Genomic DNA, 22,250 nt, shown 5'->3' on the forward strand with positions numbered 1-22,250 from the left:
TTGCTTCCAAATTTGATCACTTATGCTATGAAATACTTATTGAATACAACTTGCTTCGTTAAATTCAGGACATTGTTGTTACATAAGAAGGAGAGAAAAAGAAGGCTAATGGTTCTTTAAGTAGATTGAAAGTCCCGTGTTATACGAGGCTTCTCAGTCAGGTATTTCCTGCTTATGAACAGCTTTTCTGACATGATGACAAGTCTTATAAAGTGATAAATTTCAGATTTATCGTTCTGAAATGCTTTCTTAAAGAATTGATCAGTGATGAAAGACAGAGTGAATTGAATATTGATTGTATTGTTCTTGAAGATAGTAATTGCCAAGAAGAATAAAGACTTTGATTTGTTCCAATTTCAATTGTAGTGAGGTAAATATGCAATTCATTCTTTCCCCATTAATTACATTACATTTTTCCCATTTTCTTCACAAACATCATCAATATTGCCTCATTCATTAAATGCTTTAAGCCCCAGTCCCACTAGACCACGATCGCACCACGCTCACCGCGATCTAAAATAATTTTAGATCGTGGTGAGGTCGCGGTATGAGCGGCATGAAAATGTAAATTTTCGTTGCTTTCACGATGTTACTACGTCCTCTCTACGCTTCTACAAAGATCCCGCTACGATTATACCACGTTCTCACTGCGCTTATTCTGCGACCTCACTACGCTTATCAAGATCTTTCTACGCTCTTCACGTTCTCACTACGACCATACCACGAGTTATCCGATTGCAACACGATCTTACTGCGATTATAACACGTTCTTACCACGATTATACTACGTTCATAGCGCGATCTTACTACGTTCTCAGCAATAACGTCAACATCGTGTTCCATATCATTACAGTTCAATTCCTTCTATTTCCGATTAAATCGTAGATTTCTCGGAAACAATACAGTCATGCCACCAAAATCTACCAGAACACGTGGGCATGGTGGTAGGAGTTGATGTAGAGGCAGAGGGAGCAAAGTAACGAATCCTGATCAAGCAGAGATGTCGGACCGACCAATCCAACCTAAATTACAACCTATTGCTGGTCCATAAAGCTCAATGACGATATTTTAGTGAACGATAGCAGAGATGACATAGATGTATCAATATATATAGGAATATGTGGTATGAGTGCCAATGAGACAACTCTCCATCCAAGTAACAATTTATAAAAGTAAACCATTATAGGCCAAGGTACGGCCTTCAACACGGAGCCTTGGCTCACATCAATCAGCACGCTATAAAGGACCCAAAATATTACTATTGTTAAACAATTTAAACGGGAAAACCAACGGTCTAATCTATATAAAAATAGAAGCATGGCTGAGCCGTTAGAGCAAATGGATAATTACATTCAAACTAACAAAATCTAGGGAGCTTTTTTATATATTTTATGTGAAAACGACAATGAGAATGATGGTCGTAGTGTGAACGTAGTCAGGTCGTAAGACGAGCGTGATGAGGAGGGCAAGAGCGTGCTAGAATCGTACTATGGTCGTGAACAGCGTAGTATAGTCGTAGTGGAAGCGTAGTTGGGTCGCAGTGAGAACGTGATGGTCGTAGTGAGGTCGTGATAACGTCGCTGTGCGATCGTAGCGCAGTTTCTCCGAATAGAATCACGCTTTCGCTACGCTCTCGCTACGATTATACAGAGACCTTAGCGATCTTACTACGATCTTAGTGCGCTCTCACTATGCTTCTACTACGACCTGATTTCGCCACGACCGCACCACGATTGTTTTGAACATGTTCAAAGTTGGCCACGCTCTTCACGATCTTGAAGACCTCACCACGACCGTGATACGACCTTACTGCGATCTACACGATCGCTCTACGATCATCAAAATTTGCCTTTTTTCACAAATCGTAGTGTGATCGTGGCCTAGTGGGACTGGGGTATTAGCAAACTTTGCCAATAAACCGGTCGTGTAGGTGAACAAAAAGGTATTTGTTTATAATGCTTATTTGTTTGTACTGAACATTTTTTGGCACGGGTAGAAACGTCGTCATATCAAGAGGGTTTAAATAGGTGATATTGTCATGCTTTTGCTTTAGGAACTTCTGATGATAATCTTAACCTGATGACTATCTTTTGTGTCGTAAAGTTGATAATTTGACACAGAATGTTGCTTGCATACATGTATGTCAATTATTTTTTTGTTATATCACATATTTAATACGTCAATATTGAAAAATAACAACTTTTGCACATGATTTAAGATTATTGAAAACCAACAATTTATGAACAAAACAACAAAAGAAAAATCAAACATGATATACTAAGCGAAATACGAATACGCCATACGTGCAATGAAAACAAATAGAGGAATGACAAACGATAGCATGGTATATTTCATGTTAGCGATGTCAAATGCAGATACGTTTTGTACATAAATAACTTGGAAGCAACTTTTATGATTGGGAAATAGGCTGACATGAATGACCAACCAAAATATCTCTTGTTTAGATAAGTAAATGATATAGAACAAAAACGTAAATGTACCTTTCTTAAGCAACGGTTTAAAAAATCCTTTGAATTACGGAAGATGGCTAATGCTTATTCAAAAGACTTGGTCAGTTTTCAATAATACAGATTTCACACGGTATTGGGAATGTACGGGGTCAAAACTACATTTTTTACATTTTCACCCTTTTTTTAATACTGGTGTGACATTGGCGTGCTTCTAGTTATTGGTGTTATGTCACATTCAAGTGATGTTTTAAAGATATGTTTAAGATTCGGAGCTGTTTAATCTTTGAATTCTTTTTATATTCTGCCACTGATGTTATCGGGGTCACTTACCTTATGCGGATTTATGTTTTGTAGGAGTTTCTTAAAATCCGGTTATGATATTTCTAGTAGTGTTATTGCGGGGTGTGAGCTTCCACCTTTGTCTTGAATGCTGATATTTGATTGGGTTGTAAACACTGATTAGAAATAAACTCATCATTGATACCAGTATTAAATTTATATTTACGCCAGACGCGCGTTTCGTCAACAAAAGACTCATCAGTGACGCTAGATTCAAAAAGAAAGTTAAAAAGGCCAAATAAAGAACGAAGTTGAAGAGCATTGAGGACCAAAATTCCTAACATTTTTGACAAATACAAGTGAGGTAATCTATTCCTGAGGTAGAAAAGCCTTAGTATTTCAAAAATTCAAAAGTTTTGTTAAACAGTTAATTTATGATTATGACCATATCAATGATCTGTGTGTTGAGGATGTCTTCCTTTTGCTTTGTGTCTGCTATTAACTGTCATTTGTTCTGTTGGTAGGGTTCATGTATGGGTAGGTCCAATATTATTTGTTCAATATAAATCCAGAATGGTGCCCTTTGTTCTTTTTGTACTTGTTTTTCAGATATGTGTACTTGTCCGCAAACTTGATGTTTTGTTTCATTTTATAATACAAATTATCTTAAATTCTTTTCTATTTATCATTTTCCTGAGGTAGTGTGTGTGGAATGTGTTTTCTGTTTCTGTTTTTCTGATTGTGTAAGATTCGTTTTAAATGTGTACAACATATCATTAACGTTTCAATTGTCCTCTGGGCTTTGTTGATCATTGTATGTTGTTTCTAGGTCTGACTTGATGTGTCTCCATTTGGCTTTGTTGTAATTTAGTATTTTTCCATGTTTTTCTCTCAACCTGCGTAATCAGATGTCATATTCTTCAAAGACATTTTCGTGGTCACTAAGGCATACTGGTGGTAGTGTAATGACCTTCTTTATGTAAGATGGATTATTGACGAGTGATAAGTCTAAGATTCTTTCTTATCGTGTTGATATGTTCATTATTTGATGTAAATTATGAACCTATAGTAGTTCTTAAAGTGAGTTTTGCTGTTCTTGATTTTGTTTTCCTGGTATTAATTCTGGGACAGACCATTCAATGTGGTCTAGATTGAAGTCACCACATACAAATATGTAACTGTTTGATGTTTGATTTATTCTACTTAATGATAAGTCTAATTGTTTTATGGAGATTTATGTCATCTGATAGTGGTCTATAGTAACTTCCAACCAGAAGGGTTGTTGCAACCGATAGCTTATTTTCCCCCCTTATTATTTCACAGTCAGTTTTTAGTTCTTGTATTACTGTACTGATATATTCTTTGGTTAATGCAAATAATATCCCCCATAGCTTTGGTTGTTCTTCCTTGATTGTCTATCAGTTCTATAGTTGTTGTGAAGATCTGTCGGGAAGTATTTGAACGAGGATGAGTTGTTGTCAAGTCAGGTTTCAGTACCAAGTATAGTATTATATCTAGTATTGCAGTGTCTATCAATTATAAAAGTTCTGTTTTTTTTATTTCGAATGTACTGGAAAATATTGTGAAGAACTCTAATAGGTTTTCTGTTTTTACCGGTAGTGCGTTGTTTCTTTTTCTTTTTACATTGTTTAGGTATTGGTGATGATGTGGCTTTTTGAGTACCTGGGCTCCCGAATACCGAGTTAACATTCAATTTGCTATAAAATTTGATGTTGAAATGATCGAGTGGTTAAACAGACTAGTTGTGAAGTTGGGCATACCTAGCTTATGTTACTGGCATTCATACAGCCATAGATTGATTGATAGATTGTTGGTTGCTTAACGTCCAGTGGCAAATATTTCATGCATATTCAGGACGAGAACAAGTTCACAATAAATACAATAGGTAGGTTGATACAATAGAGGCCATCTGGGATGATGGTCGGGGAAATTTGGACTGCCACTAGAAAATGAGGGTATATTGGATAGGGACATATATTTTGCCTTGCAACAGGCCACCTACGGACCCCTCAAAGAGTTGTTGCAAGGGTTCTTAACGTTCAAAGAGCGTGGCACTCTCTTTACACGAGGCATCGGATTTAACGTCCCCCTTCTGACCGGACGTGACTGCGAACTTGATACATCCCGCACAGCCAAACGGACGCCCCACTTCGGCAAGTGTTTTACTGCCGATCGGGAGAAGACCAAGTGACCATATTTCTATTCCCCAGTCACCCTTATGGGTCATACAGCAATAGAGTTTAGGTGACATTCCTTGACAATCAATGTGACACCAAACCGATGTTCCAACAAAGTGCTTTATGTTCCATATAACAGCATTTTGACATGTTCCACACGGCCGCCTTGAGATCCTAGGACCTAGATTTGTTTCTGTATCATAGGCATTTGCAATCAGCAAGATGAATGAGTATGACTGCACATGTTGCGGAGCTTTGGATTTCAAAACTTGCAATATCTTGACTGAATTTGGCCTACCCCATCCACTTTCTTGGTGTACGAATATTCTTATGATGGGATAGTAATAAGATGCGATTTAAATGATACACTAGTATTATAAGCAAGTGGTCTTGTATGTTGTGTTATGTTCCATATTGCCTTAGTACCAAGAAAATTACAAAGTGAGAATAACACAGGTAGTATAACAATACAGTATTTCAGTACTATGGTTGATCGTGCATGGCACACTGTATGTTTGTACAACTAATGCTTAACGACGGTTAAATGCTTATTCTCTTGGATTCTTCAATTCAAACTTTCGCCAAAATGAGGGCTCCTTTTTTATAAAAGATTAAATGTTTGGAAGACTTTTAACCGAGTTTTTTTTTGTATGCGTTGGCATAATAATAACAAAGCAAACTATGTTTTACGATTATTATTTTCTGTCTAGACCAACATCAAACACTATGTTTTCAATATTCAAACTTTCACATAGCATTTTCATATAGTCATAGTCATTAAAGTTAACAAAATAGCATGCTATTTTATTGCAGAAGAAACACTTCGAAGAATGCTTGAACATGTAGTAAAAGTTTCAGGATAACTGCCTGAAATGAAAATAAAGAATATAAAGCAAGTTCTTTGTAAAACATATTTTGGTCCTCAATGTACTTCAACTTCGTACTTTATTTTGCCTTTTAACTTTTTGGGATTCGAGCATAACTGATGAGTTTTTTGTAGACGAAACGCGTGTCTAACGTAAATACAAAATTTAATCCTGGTATCTATGATGAGTTCATACCACTGAAAATTTGGGATATCTGGCGAAGGTTATAATAGTTATCAAAGGTACCAGGATTATAATTTAGTACGCCAGACGCGCGTTTCGTCTACATAAGACTCTTCAATGACGCTCATATCAAAATATTTATAAAGCCAAACAATTACAAAGTTGAAGAGCATTGAGAATCCAAAATTCCAAAAAGTTGTGCCAAATACGGATAAGGAAATCTATGCCTGGAATAAGAAAATCCTTAGTTTTTCGAAAAAAATAACTTTTGTTAACAGGAAATTTATAAAAAAAAAATGACCACATTATTGATATTCATGTGTTGGTGTTGACTACTGGGCTGGTGATACCCTCGGGGACGAAACGTCCACCAGCAGTGGCATCGACCCAGTTGAAGCTAACCAATGTCTTGTGATATTGTCTTTATCGGTACTAGCATTCATTTTAAATTAAAACATGGCTATACATGTGTTTTGCTAACACCAGTTATGAACACATATTTATGCTGTCACGTAATGTTGTTATTTAAACGATATTTGTATAACATTCCCATATAAGCGAGAGGTTTTTATTGTCATAAAACCAGTTTGAAACAGACCCTTTCTACTTAAATGTCCTGTACCAAGTCAAAACAAACGTTTAGCGGGTTATTTTCGCGGTGTATAAAATTTTCGTTTATTTTCGAGGATAGAACAAAATCGCAAAAATAAATTCCGCCAAATTAAAAGTGTACATGCAAAGGTTTTGAATCCGCCAAAATAATAACCGCCAGAATATTTCATATACCTTATTCAATAAAAATCGTGAAATTTTACACCCGCAAAAATAACCCGCTATACGGTATGACACTTGTTATCAAATAGTCTGTATCTATGTATGTTGGCAGTTGTTTTTTGGGTTTTTTTGTTGTTGTTGTACTTCGGTGTTTCTCTTGTTCCGTTGTTTTCCTCTCATAATTGTGCTCGATTTTAGTTTGTAACCTGGAATTGTTTTCTCTCTGTCGATTTATGACGTATGAACAGCGGTATACTACTATTGCATTTATTTATGCTTTCCTTAGACTGATAATGACGTCTATTCCTTTGAATTTTATATTTAATCGGGGAAAACCTTATTTACTTGTTTAATGGTTGCTTCATATAGTTTTCACTAAAGCTGGACTTCTATGACCGGATTCGTGTCTTTCGTCTTTTTTTGAAATTTGTGTACATGGTGTCGATCTGATAAATATAAAATTTTCGTTTCTGTTGTATCATAGAATAGGTAGGGTTTTTTTGGTGATTTTATAAAAAAAAAACACTTGCCTACAGGAAGAGATTTTATGTTCCCTTTCCATACTGTTTTGCCGTTAACTATAACTATAAGAACCTCTTTGAGTTGGATCTGAACCAGTTGAGTTTCTAATCCCATGTTTTCCAGATACTCTGAAATCAATATTTAAATTTGGTTTTCTAATTTTCATGAGTAGTATAATTAACGTAAATTGTAAGCAAGCACATTATAACAGCATTACAGCTTGAATCCACTACAAGAGCAAGCTTAAGAGATTTTTATGTTATATTTCTTTTACCGTGGGGACTACAATCGAAAGATTTGTCCGTATGAGACATTCCTCTCTAATTTTTTTTTAATTGTTGATCCTTTCTGAGCATCGCATTTGATGATGTTATTGATGGTGATATAAATTAGAGTTTTTTTGTTTTCTACTATCCGTTAATTTGTTAATAAATACACCAGACAGTTTGAATTGTTTCACATTCTATCATGTCGTAACTTTCTGTAGCATAGAATATGGTATGGGTTGTTTGTTTCATTGTAGGTAAATGTACGGAGACCTACGGTTGCCTACCTCTCTACGACCATAGCAATTTAAAGTTAGTTATATTGTCGTCAATAATTCTTTTCTATATAATACAATCCTTGGTTGAACATCATGATGATACTTTCTGTCATACGACTGTCATAAATGTGAGAGGTTTAGCTAGCTTTAAAATCATGTTTAGTCCACAATTTTCTACATAAGAATATGCCTGTACCAAGTCAGGTATATGACAGTTGTTATCCATTCGTTTGGTGTGTTTGAGCTTTTGCCATTTAGTTAGGGACTTTAAGTTTTGAATTTTCTTCGTAGTTCAGTATTTTTGTGATTTTACTTTCTATTTCAATAAATTGATAATAAAAAAAACCAATGTTTATCTTTGGATATAGTATATATAATTTATGTTCATATGTTTTTCCTACTTACTTATTAACGATTTCAACCGCATTTCTTTGTGTGTAAATACCCCTCAGGATCCGTATGGTCCATACCGTATTATTACTTTGTCTGATTTCGTCGACATTGTTGCAGATGGTGTTGGTGCCTTGTTGTGTACTAGAAGGTCAAGTTACCTAAATATCAAGTATTATCTAAATAATATATAGAAAGACGTCTGATTTTTAAACTTGACTTGGTCTCTTGAAAAACCTCTTCTAATATGACGTGGTTCTTTTGCTTTGTTAACAACACCGTGTGAAAATTCTCGATATATCTATACTTAGCGCAGACTCAGAGATATACATAATGATAGATGTTACAATATACCTCCCACGTAAATCCACATGTATTTGAACCTATTTGCAAACGCTTTGTCGATTTTATTGTATTAAAAATTGTAATAAAACAAAGTACAAAAGAACGTTTATTCTTATTCGGATGCATAATAAAAAGAATTAATATGCTGCAACTAGTTGTGTTTATTTCTTAAATATAGTAACAGAGCTATATTTTGTGCAATGTCAATTTCATCATGGAACACTTTCTCCAAAATCAGAGGTTCATTAAGGGATGAAAATAAGCTTGATATTCATGTTACGATTTTATGTCACGAAAATATAAAACTATTTTGTAACCATCGAAGTTCGTATAATATTGTATTAAAATGGAATTCTGAGGTAGGTTTTATTTTCTTTTCTATTCTATTGCGTTTTTTGCATCTTAACCGATTTCAGCTAGTCAACATGGCAGGCAACTCCTTTGTTACGAAATTTCAATTTTAGATTTAATAGTATCTTACGAGAAAACATGTTAATTAAAATCGCAAATATTGGGTTTGAGAATTAAACATATTTGGTAATTAACGAACTAAACAATGCAAGATAAAGATTTATGATCATATTTGAGTTGTATCTAACAAGGAGTAAAAAAGAACAGCTACACACACGGCATACTCAACCTCGCTTCAGTATTTGAATGAACTTCTTTGTCCTATTAGAATCGAAATAATTCATGGAAGCCATAGATTTGTTGTAAATTTACACATGGCCTGGGTTTTAGTTTGTTACCCCGATTTTGTTTTTTGTCCATGGATTTATGAGTTTTGAACAGCGGTATACTACTGTTGCCTTTATCCATGATATTTGTTAATTTTATCCCTCGCTAACGCTCAGGATAAAATTTGAATATCACGGCCCAAGCCCAGGCCATGTGTAGATTTCAAATAAATATATGGCTTCCATGAATTATTTCTTAATTCGTTCATAGTTATACTATTAGTATTGATAATTGAATTTACAAATGTATAGGTTAAATTTGGTGTAGTGCATAAATGTTTCTCTGACGATATGCACAGTTTCATGTAATAACATGAATAAATGCGTTCAAATAAAAAATAATATGTTTGAATATTCTATAAGTGGAGATCAGTTTGTGTGTCATAGTATAATGGTATTTAAAACGTAGGTTAAAAAACAAAGAGCATAGTGATAGTGTGTTTATAACAACTAAAGATCAACATTAAAAGTTTAATTCATTGTTAGTTTTATCTTATATATCAATTGTAGTTTTACATTTATAATATTTGGTGGAAAAAATATTAAATTGTGTTCAAAGATTTGTTTATTTGTACCGTAGTCTTGTTATGTCATTTTGGTTGAAATCCTATGTGGGTCAGAAATAATATACCACTTAATAGCATCATTGTGCTTCTTACTGTAAAACTTCATGGTCCTTTTACATATCCTAGTAATATTAAGACTAAACGTTATTTTTAAAATTTAAATATAATATTTAACAGGTTTACATAAATTGCAACGGCTTCATTTGGAAGCAACAACTATGATTTCTGAAGAAGCAATGCAACCTATTATAATGCTAGAAAATGGGTTAAAACTTCAGTTGGACAAATATTGAAATATAATCGGAATTAGAATATGTCATAATAATATTAGAATTTGACATTGCAAGCTTTGTAAATATGTTTGATTCGAGTATTTCCAGTAACATTGGTATCCTAAATTTATATTATAATTAAATGGTAGTGACGTCGATTTGCTATTTATAAACAGGTGTTTGTTTGTCAATTCTGAAAATCCAAAAAAAGAAGAAGAAAAAAAAGGAAACAAAATGCATATGAACAAGTGAGTTTATTCAAAAATAAATTTAAGTATTTAACTTACGTCCGGATATTCAATAAGTTGAGATCAGTGTGTGTGTTATGGTATAAATGGTATTTAAAGTGTATAAATAGCAAAGCAGTAGTTTGTTTATAACAACCAAGGTTAAAGTTTAAAGGTTTAATTCATTGTTTGTTATATCTAATACTAGTATTACCATTTATGTATTTATATATTTTTAACATTTTACAAGTTAACCCTTTCTTAATAATCGGACAATTTATTGTATATTTGTTCTAGTCGTGAATATGAAATACCTGTATAAAAAAAATCACAAAAATACTGAACTCTGAGGAAATTAAAAACAGAAAGTCCCTAATCAGATTGCAAAATCAAATGGTAAAACACATCAAACGAAAGGACAACAACTGTCATATTTCTGACTTGGTACAGGCGTTTTCAAATGTAGAAACAGGTGGATTGAACCTGGTTTTATAGCGATAAACCTCTCACTTGTATGACAGTCGCATCAAATTCCATTATATTTACACCGATGTGTGAACAAAACAGACAATATAAGCAATCGACAATCAAATAGTCAGTGAAATTCCCCTTTTAAATGTATGTATTTAATGTCTCTCTTACCAATTTCCTAACAAAAAATACTTGTGAGTTTTTATATTAAATAGTTAAAACTACATGTTAAACAAGCAGCAGTCAAGCGATCTATACTTGGAGGTTTTCTAAAATGTCAGTCTTCAACTGTCCATATAACATATTTCTCTTCACCAATTTCTTGCGAATTAGCTTGGGAAATATATATACAACTAGGTGTTAGGCAAAATAGTCCATTTTTTATAGTTGGACCTACTAGTACCCACGCCAATGTGATTTTTATCAAATGTAGTAATTACATTTTTGAAGATCCACATGACGTTTCATTATATGACAAATGAAGAATTAATGTGCAGGAAAAAGGTGAAGAAATTAAACTAGCGCAATTCGTACTTTCATCTTCAAATTGGAATTTTATCATAACAAAAAATAGGAAAAAAAACGTTGATATTTGACGCACTTAAAATTCTAAAAAAAAAATTGTCTGATGATTTTTTTCCACTTCAGTTGTTTTTACTTAAATTGTTACTGTGAACATATAAACACTTAAGATTTTTTTTTATTTGCTATGCATCACTCTCATCTTGTAGATGTCATGTATAAATCTTTCTTAAGTATGTAATGACAATCTATACACACGCCACTATTCCTAAAAAATAAGTTATGCATCCACATGTCATTGATAGAAACAAACGCTCTAAAGGAGAAATACGTTATGTAAGTTTAATAATATGAGTTATTCCTCTTTTCCTACCAAACATATTGTATATTACAAATATGTACACTAACAAACAAAGTATGCATTGCGCATTAATAAAAAAAGGACCATTCGCGTTCATTAAAAGGCTTCATCGGATAAACTATTTAAGTCAAATTATTTCAATGATTGGAGGTGATGTATAGAAGAGACGAAAATGGGCAAAAAATGAAAAGAAAAGAGAGAAGAATGGAAAAATGAAAAATATAGGCAAATTATGAAAAATCATGAGGGGAAAAATGGGGTGTTGAAATAAAGATAATGCACTACGATGAAAATTCAAAATGGAAGGTCCCCAATCAAGTGTCAAACACATCAAACGAAGAGATAACAGCTGTCATATTTCTGACTCATTCTCGTTTCTTGACCATCGAAAATAATCAAAACACTTGTGTATGTTAAAGGCAAGTTTTTCAAGAGATTATTTTACATATCTAAAATGAAAAATCCTCACTGTATCCAACTTTTCATGTAATATAAGTTCCAAGTGGAAGGAACATTTTGTAATACTATTTTCATTTGAACAAATATTGCAGGAATAAAGGGTGGAGAATATTTGTCCCAATAGGAACAGATATTATGACAGTTTCTGAACTTTTATGTTTTTGTTGGTTTAGGGTTAATAGTGGATCATTTATTAACAAGGCATGTACATCTCTATCTGTCTTATTTTGTCGATTCATGCTAGCGGTGCAAACTTTAAATGAAACCATCAGAAAAGTTGTAGTGTTAAGTTCTCTAACTGAAATGAAAATTGAAGTCTCATTGGTGTAGTTTAACAAAAATATGATGCTCCTTTATATTTGCTGTTTAGAGTTTAGTCGGTCCTTGTATTCATTTGGGTCATACTGCTTGAGCTCAAATAATCTTTGTGTAAATGAATAGCAATAAACATCCATTTTTAGCTCACCTGGCCCGAATGGCCAAGTGAGCTTTTCCCATCACTTTGCGTCCGTCGTCCGTCGTCGTTAACTTTTACAAAATTCTTCTCCTCTGAAACTACTTGGCGAAATTAAACCAAACTTGGCCACAATCATCATTGGGGTATCTAGTTTAAAAAATGTGTCCGGTGACCCGGCCAACCAACAAAGATGGCCGCCATGGCTAAAAATAGAACATAGGGGTAACATGCAGTTTTTGGCTTATAACTCAAAAACCAAAGCATTTAGAGCAAATCTGACACTGGGTAAAATTGTTTATCAGGTCAAGATCTGTCTGCCCTGAAATTTTCAGATCAATCGGACAACCCGTTGTTGGGTTGCTGCCCCTAAAACGGTAATTTTTAGGAAATTCTGCTGTTTTTGGTTGTTATATTTAATATTATTATAGTTAGAGATAAACTGTAAACAGCAATAATATTCAGCAAAGTAAGACTTACAAATAAGTCAACATGACCGAAATGGTCAATTGACCCCATAAGGAGTTAATTGTCCTTTATAGTCAATTTTTAACAATTTTCATAAAATTTGTAAATTTTTAACATTTTCCACTGAAACTACTGGGCCAAGTTCATTATAGATAGAGATATTGTAAGCAGCAAGACTGTTTAGTAAAGTAAGATGTACAAACACATCACCATCACCTAAACACAATTTTGTCATGAATCCATCTGCTTCCTTTGTTTAATATTCACATAGACCAAGGTGAGCGACACAGGCTCTTTAGAGCCTCTAGTTTTCAATGCTAATGTTAACTTTAAGCTGAAATTAGAAAATGACCCCTTTTAACTTTTTTTCACCAATACTCTTTTTCTAATATTGTTTATCGACACAAAGATATAAATTCGACTTGAAAACTTTAACAGAAGATTCAAAAGCCTGACATTGTTTAAAAAAAATAAGAGTTTCAATTGCGAAACTTACCACTACTGGTCGTAGTTCGATAAGGATACACACAGCGCATTCTACTTAAAATTTATTTAACTAGGAAAAAATAGACAAAACATTTGTTAATTAAGGAAGTTCGAATAGTCCTTGGAATGTATACATTCCATGAAACAGTTTGAAATGGAATATCTATCACATTAACCCTTTAACATTCAAGGATTTTTTACCTTTTCTTCCCGAATAAAGGATATCTGTTTTCAATCAATTGCACATTTCGATAAAAAGCTCACTCAAAGGACAAGTTAGACTCATCTGATAGATAATTGACCAAGGTTGCAGGAAAACTTGATTTAAGGAAAATAATTTCTTACGTTGGTCACGTGATATCCCTCAAAAGTCACGTGACATGCTGAATTAAAGTGACAAAAATGTACAATTCAAGCGGAAAAGCGGTTTTACAGACATTTAGTGACAAAAATAGAACGTAGTTTTAGTGTTAAATTAATGCATGAAGACTTTCGGAAACGTTATCGGTGAAAACTTTATACAGAAAGATGCAAAACTTGTCTGATTGGTAGAAATATCAAGACTCGAAACACCGAAAAATAGTGGATTTTTTGAGAATTTTTGTCATAGTCAAATAAATGGCCCAAGTTTATGTTAAAGATGTACTATTCATAACTGCTTACAGAATAAGCCTTTAGGAAAGAATTTTGAGTAAATTTTGAATGAAAATCTGGTATTTTTGAGTGCCTAGGCTAAGAATGTAACAAAAACAGAGAGAGGGGAGAAAAAGGGGGGGGCGGATTTTTTCTTTTTGATGTAAATCATGTATTTCAGTTGTCTTAATTGAAATTAAAGTTAAGTTAAGTTAAGTTAAGTTAAGTAAGTTAAGTTAAGTTAAGTTAAGTAAGTTAAGTTAAGTTACATTTAATATAGGAATTTATTTTTTCATCCTCCGGCAGTGAGGTTTGAACACGCGATCATCCGGGTGTAAGACTGTGCATCTTTCCACTGAGCCACAGAAACCATTGAGAAACTGGTCGATGCCTCTGCTGGTGGACTATTAGTCCCCGAGGGTATCACCAGCCCAGTAGCCAGTACTTCGGTACTGGCATGAAAATACGGATTTTTTGTGTTATTAAAATTTGCTGTTACAAAATATTAGAAATTATTATAAATAAAGGAATGTATCTCCCTCATGCAAAGCTCTGTTTCCTTTCACGAATTTGGTAATACTTTTTGGACCTTTTGGATTAAAGCTCTTCATCTTTTATATATGCTTTGGATTTCAAATATTTTGGCCACGAGCATCACTGAAGAGACATGTATTGTCGAAATGCGCATCTGGTGCAACAAAATTGGTACCGACGATTTTATTACTACCACTGGGTCGATGCCTCTGCTGGTGGACTATTAGTCCCCGAGGGTATCACCAGCCCAGTAGCCAGTACTTCGGTACTGGCATGAAAATACGGATTTTTTGTGTTATTAAAATTTGCTGTTACAAAATATTAGAAATTATTATAAATAAAGGAATGTATCTCCCTCATGCAAAGCTCTGTTTCCTTTCACGAATTTGGTAATACTTTTTGGACCTTTTGGATTAAAGCTCTTCATCTTTTATATATGCTTTGGATTTCAAATATTTTGGCCACGAGCATCACTGAAGAGACATGTATTGTCGAAATGCGCATCTGGTGCAACAAAATTGGTACCGACGATTTTATTACTACCACTGGGTCGATGCCTCTGCTGGTGGACTATTAGTCCCCGAGGGTATCACCAGCCCAGTAGCCAGTACTTCGGTACTGGCATGAAAATACGGATTTTTTGTGTTATTAAAATTTGCTGTTACAAAATATTAGAAATTATTATAAATAAAGGAATGTATCTCCCTCATGCAAAGCTCTGTTTCCTTTCACGAATTTGGTAATACTTTTTGGACCTTTTGGATTAAAGCTCTTCATCTTTTATATATGCTTTGGATTTCAAATATTTTGGCCACGAGCATCACTGAAGAGACATGTATTGTCGAAATGCGCATCTGGTGCAACAAAATTGGTACCGACGATTTTATTACTACCACTGGGTCGATGCCTCTGCTGGTGGACTATTAGTCCCCGAGGGTATCACCAGCCCAGTAGCCAGTACTTTGGTACTGGCATGAAAATACGGATTTTTTTGTGTTATTAAAATTTGCTGTTACAAAATATTAGAAATTATTATAAATAAAGGAATGTATCTCCCTCATGCAAAGCTCTGTTTCCTTTCACGAATTTGGTAATACATTTTGGACCTTTTGGATTAAAGCTCTTCATCTTTTATATATGCTTTGGATTTCAAATATTTTGGCCACGAGCATCACTGAAGAGACATGTATTGTCGAAATGCGCATCTGGTGCAACAAAATTGGTACCGACGATTTTATTATGAAATTTAAGCATATAAGTCACCTTCTCTGTTAGACTAGAAATTAATTTTGGGAGAACATAATCAAACTTCGTTTTCTTAAGAAGCTATTTTTTGAAAATTATTATTTTTTTAAGCAAATTTGTAAGAAAGTTATTCAGAAATGTTCGTTTTTTCGTCTATATGTCACTGTTTCTATACCTTAGCGATACGATATCCAACACCCTCATAACCAGACACTAAGGAAACAAAGATTTGTTATTGCTATTCCGACTTGGCTAACAATTTTTAACACATTTTAGATGTTCTCATCTCTTTTACTATAAAAACTGACAAAAGAAAACATGAAAATTCCTTGTAATTTGAGTTTGTTTCAGTGTTGATACTCTATGAATCAGATTTTTTGTATGTGTATGAGTTTTACTTACAGTTTTGATAGTATTCTTGTAAATGATCACGGCACAGTTATCAAAATTGTCATTTTAAAACAAAGAACAGCAACAATTTGTCTTGTGACATTTTGTGAACATATTCTATTTAAAAATAGAAATAAAACAGTTTTCCTCCAAAAAAATCTTGTCAATATAGGGCAAATTGACATAATGCATTGTATTTTGTTGGTTTCAGACACCAAAAATCAAGTTGGTGGTATACTGATCTTCAATTTGAGCCCCCAACCACATATGTACGTCAAAAATTGTCAACGATGCAAAACTTCATGCAAACTACTCCGCCACAAATTTTGCTTAACGGTCAAATTGACCGGTAGGAACGTTAAAGGGTTAAATCCTTATGATCAAGATGATATGTTTCTGGTTTTTTTTTTTAAGTTTTCTGAGTGATGTTTTTGAAATCTGTGTTTTATCTTTACTCAATTATAGTTTACATATAATTTTGATGAGTAGTTTCAATGCAGAAAAAAGTATTGAAAAGAAACACTGCTTTACCAATTACATAATTGTTTGACACTTGTCTACAACTTATATGAATTAAATTATAAAATGCATTCCTGTCAGAAATAGAAATTTCATATTTAATTTGCTAAACTTTATTTGTCAACACTTCTAAGAGCATCTGGTCTTCTTCTAATGATTTATTTAATAGACGAATTCTTGTTTCTCGTACAAATGTACGTGTTCTCTAATATTTGCAATTAAATAAGTGTTGATTTTTGTATGACCATTCTCAGCAAATGTAAGGGGTATGTTTAGTTTATTTTAACCCTTGTATAAAAAAAATTTAAAAGAAAAGGCAAGTGGATTACATTTGTAGACTCAATGTCAATCAATAATCTTAGATTGGTCACCTTTAATGCAACTAATCATTTTAAATCAATATAATTTTTGTTGAAAAGTTCTTTGGTGTCAAATTACACTCTTGACAGTGTTACAAAGGTTATTCTAATTATGTTAAGACTTCACATGCAACACTTTCAGCATTATTTCTTATTTGAATTTGCAAGGTTAGTCAATTGGGCTGATATTAAGTACGAGACATGTAAACGAACGTTTCTTTTGACCCTTAAAAAAATGCTTTAAAATGGTTTTGTCTGCTCTTCGACGTTTGTATTCGGTTTTGGTCATTCAAATATGTTTGTCTTTGGCATCACTGAAGATTATTTGTCGAAATGCCCTTCTGATGCATGCAACTAGATGCTACCGTTAAGGGTATTCCTGAGATAATACAGTTATTTGTGTTTTTAAACCTTACAACTGTGAGTGATAAACGGGCTTCATGGTATAGTCGGGACATTAGGAGGGAAATCCGCATTAGAGAGAAAATAAGAAAAAAATAAAACTCTTAAACAATCTGACAAACACAATAAAAAAGGAAAAAGTTGTTTTAACGCAGTTGAGAAATTAGGATAATAGAAAGAAGTATAACAAACATATCGAATTCCAGGGTAAATTAAAACTGTGGGAAGTCCATAAAATAAAATGTGATCTTTTGAACAAACGTGTTGTCTTGTTTCCAAATATAATCTTTCCGGTTTTCCACTAAAAAGGAAAATGAAATATATTATACTTTCTCAGAATGAATTGTTGGTGTAATTCAAACTCTTAAGACTGACAAATCTTCCGGTCTAGATGTTATTAGCCATACAATGCTTTCATAGTTTTCCTTTAAATATAACAATTTATTTTAAAACTTGTTTTAATAAATCTCTTGAACTATTCAGCTGCATACTTTATTTTTCAAATGTGGGAGGTTTATCTATAATACTAAAATTACGAGGTCCAATTTGTCAGCCGTCATCACGTAAAAACGACGAATCACAGAATTCAACTTTATATATAACTAATATAGTACAAAGGTGTAGATTAAAAATTACACCACTCCAGGCCCTTTTGTTTTCCACGTAATTAATATTGCCAATAATTAAGAAGTTCCGGGTCGAGTCCGCTACCGATACCAATAGTATATTCACCTGTTACCTATTACCTTATCTGTACGTTCCGCATCTGACAGGCGCACCACCAAACGTTGTATTCAGGACTAATATGCTATATACACGGGTCATAACCACAGGGTTGACACTACTAAATTGTCAAATTGTTACCTATTGTAGTATTTTTATCCGTAAGACTTTCTAAGATAACAATACGAATACTAAAAATCTGGACTAAAAATAAGGCGAATAGGTACAGTTTTCAATTTCTTAGCGGGCATGACGTAAAACAGCAAAGCAAAGAATTCAACTTTATTTATAACTTATATAGGACAATGCTGTTGATTAAAAAATACTCCATTCCAGGACCTTTTGTTTTCAAAATAATTAATATTACCAATAACTGATAAGTTCCAGTTCAACGGGTTCAAACAGAAAGACTTGAAAGCAGAGAAAAACTGTGTATCTTATAATCGACATGACTCTATCAGATGACAATTTTAATACTAAAATAAGCTTTGCGCATAGTTGTATACTTTAATTCAGTCACGGACCCGTGATATCACGGTTGTGTTCTAGTAATATTTAAAAGTCTGCGCTGAAAGTTGATTTACAAGGGGTATTTCAAAGAATTCGAACGTCTCGTCCTTATTCTAAAAACAAAGTTTATTGGAAGGTACCAAGACCTTGTTGATAAATAGTTTGTTTCAACTTCACAAGTAACACACGTTGGTCTTAAAGTGTAGATGGTACTGACGTTGATTATCATCTTAATAAAGTGTAATAGCATTTTTTCATTTGTCTTTTTGAATATAACTTATACTGTTTAGTCTATTTTTTGTTATAATTATTTGACGTGGCTCGGTACTCATACATCCCGTCAATGTATTATTGAGTGTACCCCTATTTGGACATGCTATACCTATTATGTCCGTTTGTTTAGTTTACACATCATTGCCAATACAATGGAATCTTAAGCAACTGTCAAACAAGTGAGAGGTTAAGCTAGCTATAAAACCAGTTTAATCTAATATTTTCTGCATAAGAAAATGCCTTTACCAAGTCAGGAATATGACAGTTCTTATCCATTCGTTTGATGTGTTTGGGCTTTTGTTTGTAGTTTGGTTAGGGACTTTTAATTTTGAGTTTCCCTCGGAGTTAGGTATTTTTGTGATTTGACTTTTTAGTGACAGACTCGTAAGTGAATATTAGTCCGGATTATTTTCAACTGTGCACCAACAAATAGAATAAAAAGTGTGTGCTTAATGTATAAAAATGCAAATGAAATTAGCTGCTTGGAGTTTTTTTGGTTTTTTTTTTTTGGAATAAAAGTAAACATGTTATCTACCAGATACACAACACAGGGTTGTTGTAAAAAATGATCATCTATACTCTGGTATATTTTATTAGCGTTTCACAAGGATTAGTTATATGACCCCTACCATTATTACACATAGCAATGATATATATAAAGAGGCAATGACATACTAACTTAAAAAAACATATATGATTTTAACATAAGAATGCACAAATATGGTTATAAGCAGTATTCTTCATAACTTCACGTTGTACCTGTGTCTGGTCTATGTTGTTGTTTTAATAAGATAAAACATGTTAAAACTGACAAAAATAAAGACGCGGTGACGGTTGGGAGATTTAGACTGCTGTCGAAACATGATGGATAGAGATAGAAATTCTGCCTTGTGACAGGCCATGCACTTACAGATCCCTCATTTATTCTATGACCAAACCCTCTAACAACACTACCACCACACAGACATGCATGCACACGCAGCGGATTTAAGATTCTCATTTCCACTGGCCGTGGCTTCGTCTTTATACATCCCGCATAACCAAACGGACATAGCAAAGGGTTTTACTACCGCTGACGGTAGAGGATGGTCATATGTTTATACCCCAGTAATACTATTGAGTCTGAATTAATAGCGATTGTTATAAGTTGCTTTACACACAACTGCACTATGTTTATTGTATCCTGATATATTTAAAGATAATCTAACATTTCATTAGACAAACTTTAACATAAACCGTTATCTTGGTCCAATGTTTGATAAAAATACTGCAAAGTTTATCTGGAAACGACATAAATGTAATTTTCTTGAAATTATTTTAAAATCTTCAAATTAGGGAAGACAAGAACAATTAGTTTTTAACATTTCAAGTGCACTATAAGAAGACATATTTGTTTGCATAATATTACATTTATCATTTCGCTGCCTTTTAGAGCTGACAATGCGGTATGAGTTTTACTCATCATTGAAGGCTTTACGTAGACCTATAGTTGATAATTTCTGTGTCATTTGGTGGAGAGTTGTCTCATTAGCAATCATATTTTTTCCCCAAGAGAAAATATAACGGGACATTCAAACCAACAAATATATAGAATCAAATGTTAAGTACATATGTGTTTACAGTTATCATCTTGGGTTAAGTATCAGTGTCGGAACGAACTCAAAATCTAAATGTATTTCAATGAAGAAATGACAGTAAATACGTATAAGTCAACATGTACAGAATTGAAATTAAACTTAAACTTTCTAGTAAATATTTTTTTTACATACAATCGTATATATATCCAGATATCACCATGATAGACAAAAGAGTAAGCCGTTAACTTTCTAAATAAAATACAAGAAGATAAGCAATTGAGTTTTTAGCATTTAAAATTACTCCTTCTTTGAGGTTAGAATTAGAAAAGAGATGAATTCGAAACTAAAAACAGTCCGAGAAGTAATCTATCTACTGAAAAAAGGTGACCCGTCAGGAGAACAACAAAATAAGTCGCTACTTTCGTAAACCTCTTTCTTTATTATAAAAATATATTAACAGCAACCCAACTATTTGAAACAAACGGACAATTGAAACCCACCATGTTTTTTTTATTAAAATGTCCTGTACCAAGTCAGGAAAATGGCCATTGTTATATTATAGTTCGTTTCTGTGTGTGTTACATTTTAATGTTGTGTTTCTGTTGTGTCGTAGTTCTCCTCTTACATTTGATGTGTATCCCTCAGTTTTAGTTTGTAACCAGGCTTTGTTTTTCTCAATTGATTTATGAATTTCGAACATCGGTATACTACTGGTGCCCCGCTTATTATTCTTCCAAGACCAATTAAATGATCAAAGGCGATTGTTTTATTTAAAAGAATAAATGTATATCTCGATACATAATCAAAAGTAGTAAAATTACAATATATATTATGGTATTCTAAATGATATTATTTTAGAGGACAAGCGAAGGACATTTAGATTTCAGTCACGTCACAAAAAGATGTATCTGTTTTTGTTAATGTATGATACCGATTTAACACTAAAAATAAAAATATAACAGAAAATATGATTATATCATATTTATATCTAATGTGTTTTTCTTCTATAAAAAAAAATACTCACCATTGCTGTTTTTTTGTTGCAAACTTTTTATACTCCTAATGCATCATTCTCAACTTGTATATGTCATCTGAAGATTTGTCTCAAGTACTAAATACTATTAAAACACGCGTTGACATTCTTTGGAAACGTGAAATGTACCTTACTGCTGACAAACATCTTACAGTCTTGCTTCTAGAAACGTGGAATCAGCAATTCAGCGCGTGTGGTAAAAAAAAATACAAAATTTTGAGTTTTTTAAATAGTATCTTTGATGCTGCACACGTGACAGTCGGGACCAGTTCTAACCTCACTTTAGAAGTGTCAGAAAAACATGTTATAAAACTGTCCTCAACTGTTCTTGGAAGAAAAAAAAATCTATATACTTTTTTCAGACATTCATTCTGCACTTTTTTCTGTTTATCTGTATTATGCATATGCCATCCAGACCCTTCTATCTTTTTTCTCGAAACGAATTTTTATACTAGAG

General features: G+C 33.2%; 1 long non-coding RNA gene across 3 annotated transcripts; it reads right to left on the reverse strand.

The window, feature by feature from the left end:
- Positions 1-5,628: 5,628 nt before the first annotated feature.
- LOC139519512 (uncharacterized) lies at positions 5,629-21,962 on the reverse strand. Of its 3 annotated transcripts, none has more exons than XR_011663609.1 (4): positions 21,785-21,962; positions 8,243-8,388; positions 7,298-7,421; positions 5,629-5,811 (listed from the first exon to the last, which is right to left on the reverse strand). It is a non-coding gene; the product is annotated as an uncharacterized lncRNA (long non-coding RNA). The 3 variants fall into 3 exon arrangements; XR_011663608.1 differs by lacking the exon at positions 21,785-21,962 and adding an exon at positions 10,435-10,494; XR_011663610.1 differs by lacking the exon at positions 21,785-21,962 and adding an exon at positions 9,941-9,959.
- Positions 21,963-22,250: the final 288 nt, after the last annotated feature.

This window comes from Mytilus edulis, chromosome 4, assembly GCF_963676685.1.
Source record: "Mytilus edulis chromosome 4, xbMytEdul2.2, whole genome shotgun sequence".
Classification (NCBI taxonomy): domain Eukaryota; kingdom Metazoa; phylum Mollusca; class Bivalvia; order Mytilida; family Mytilidae; genus Mytilus; species Mytilus edulis.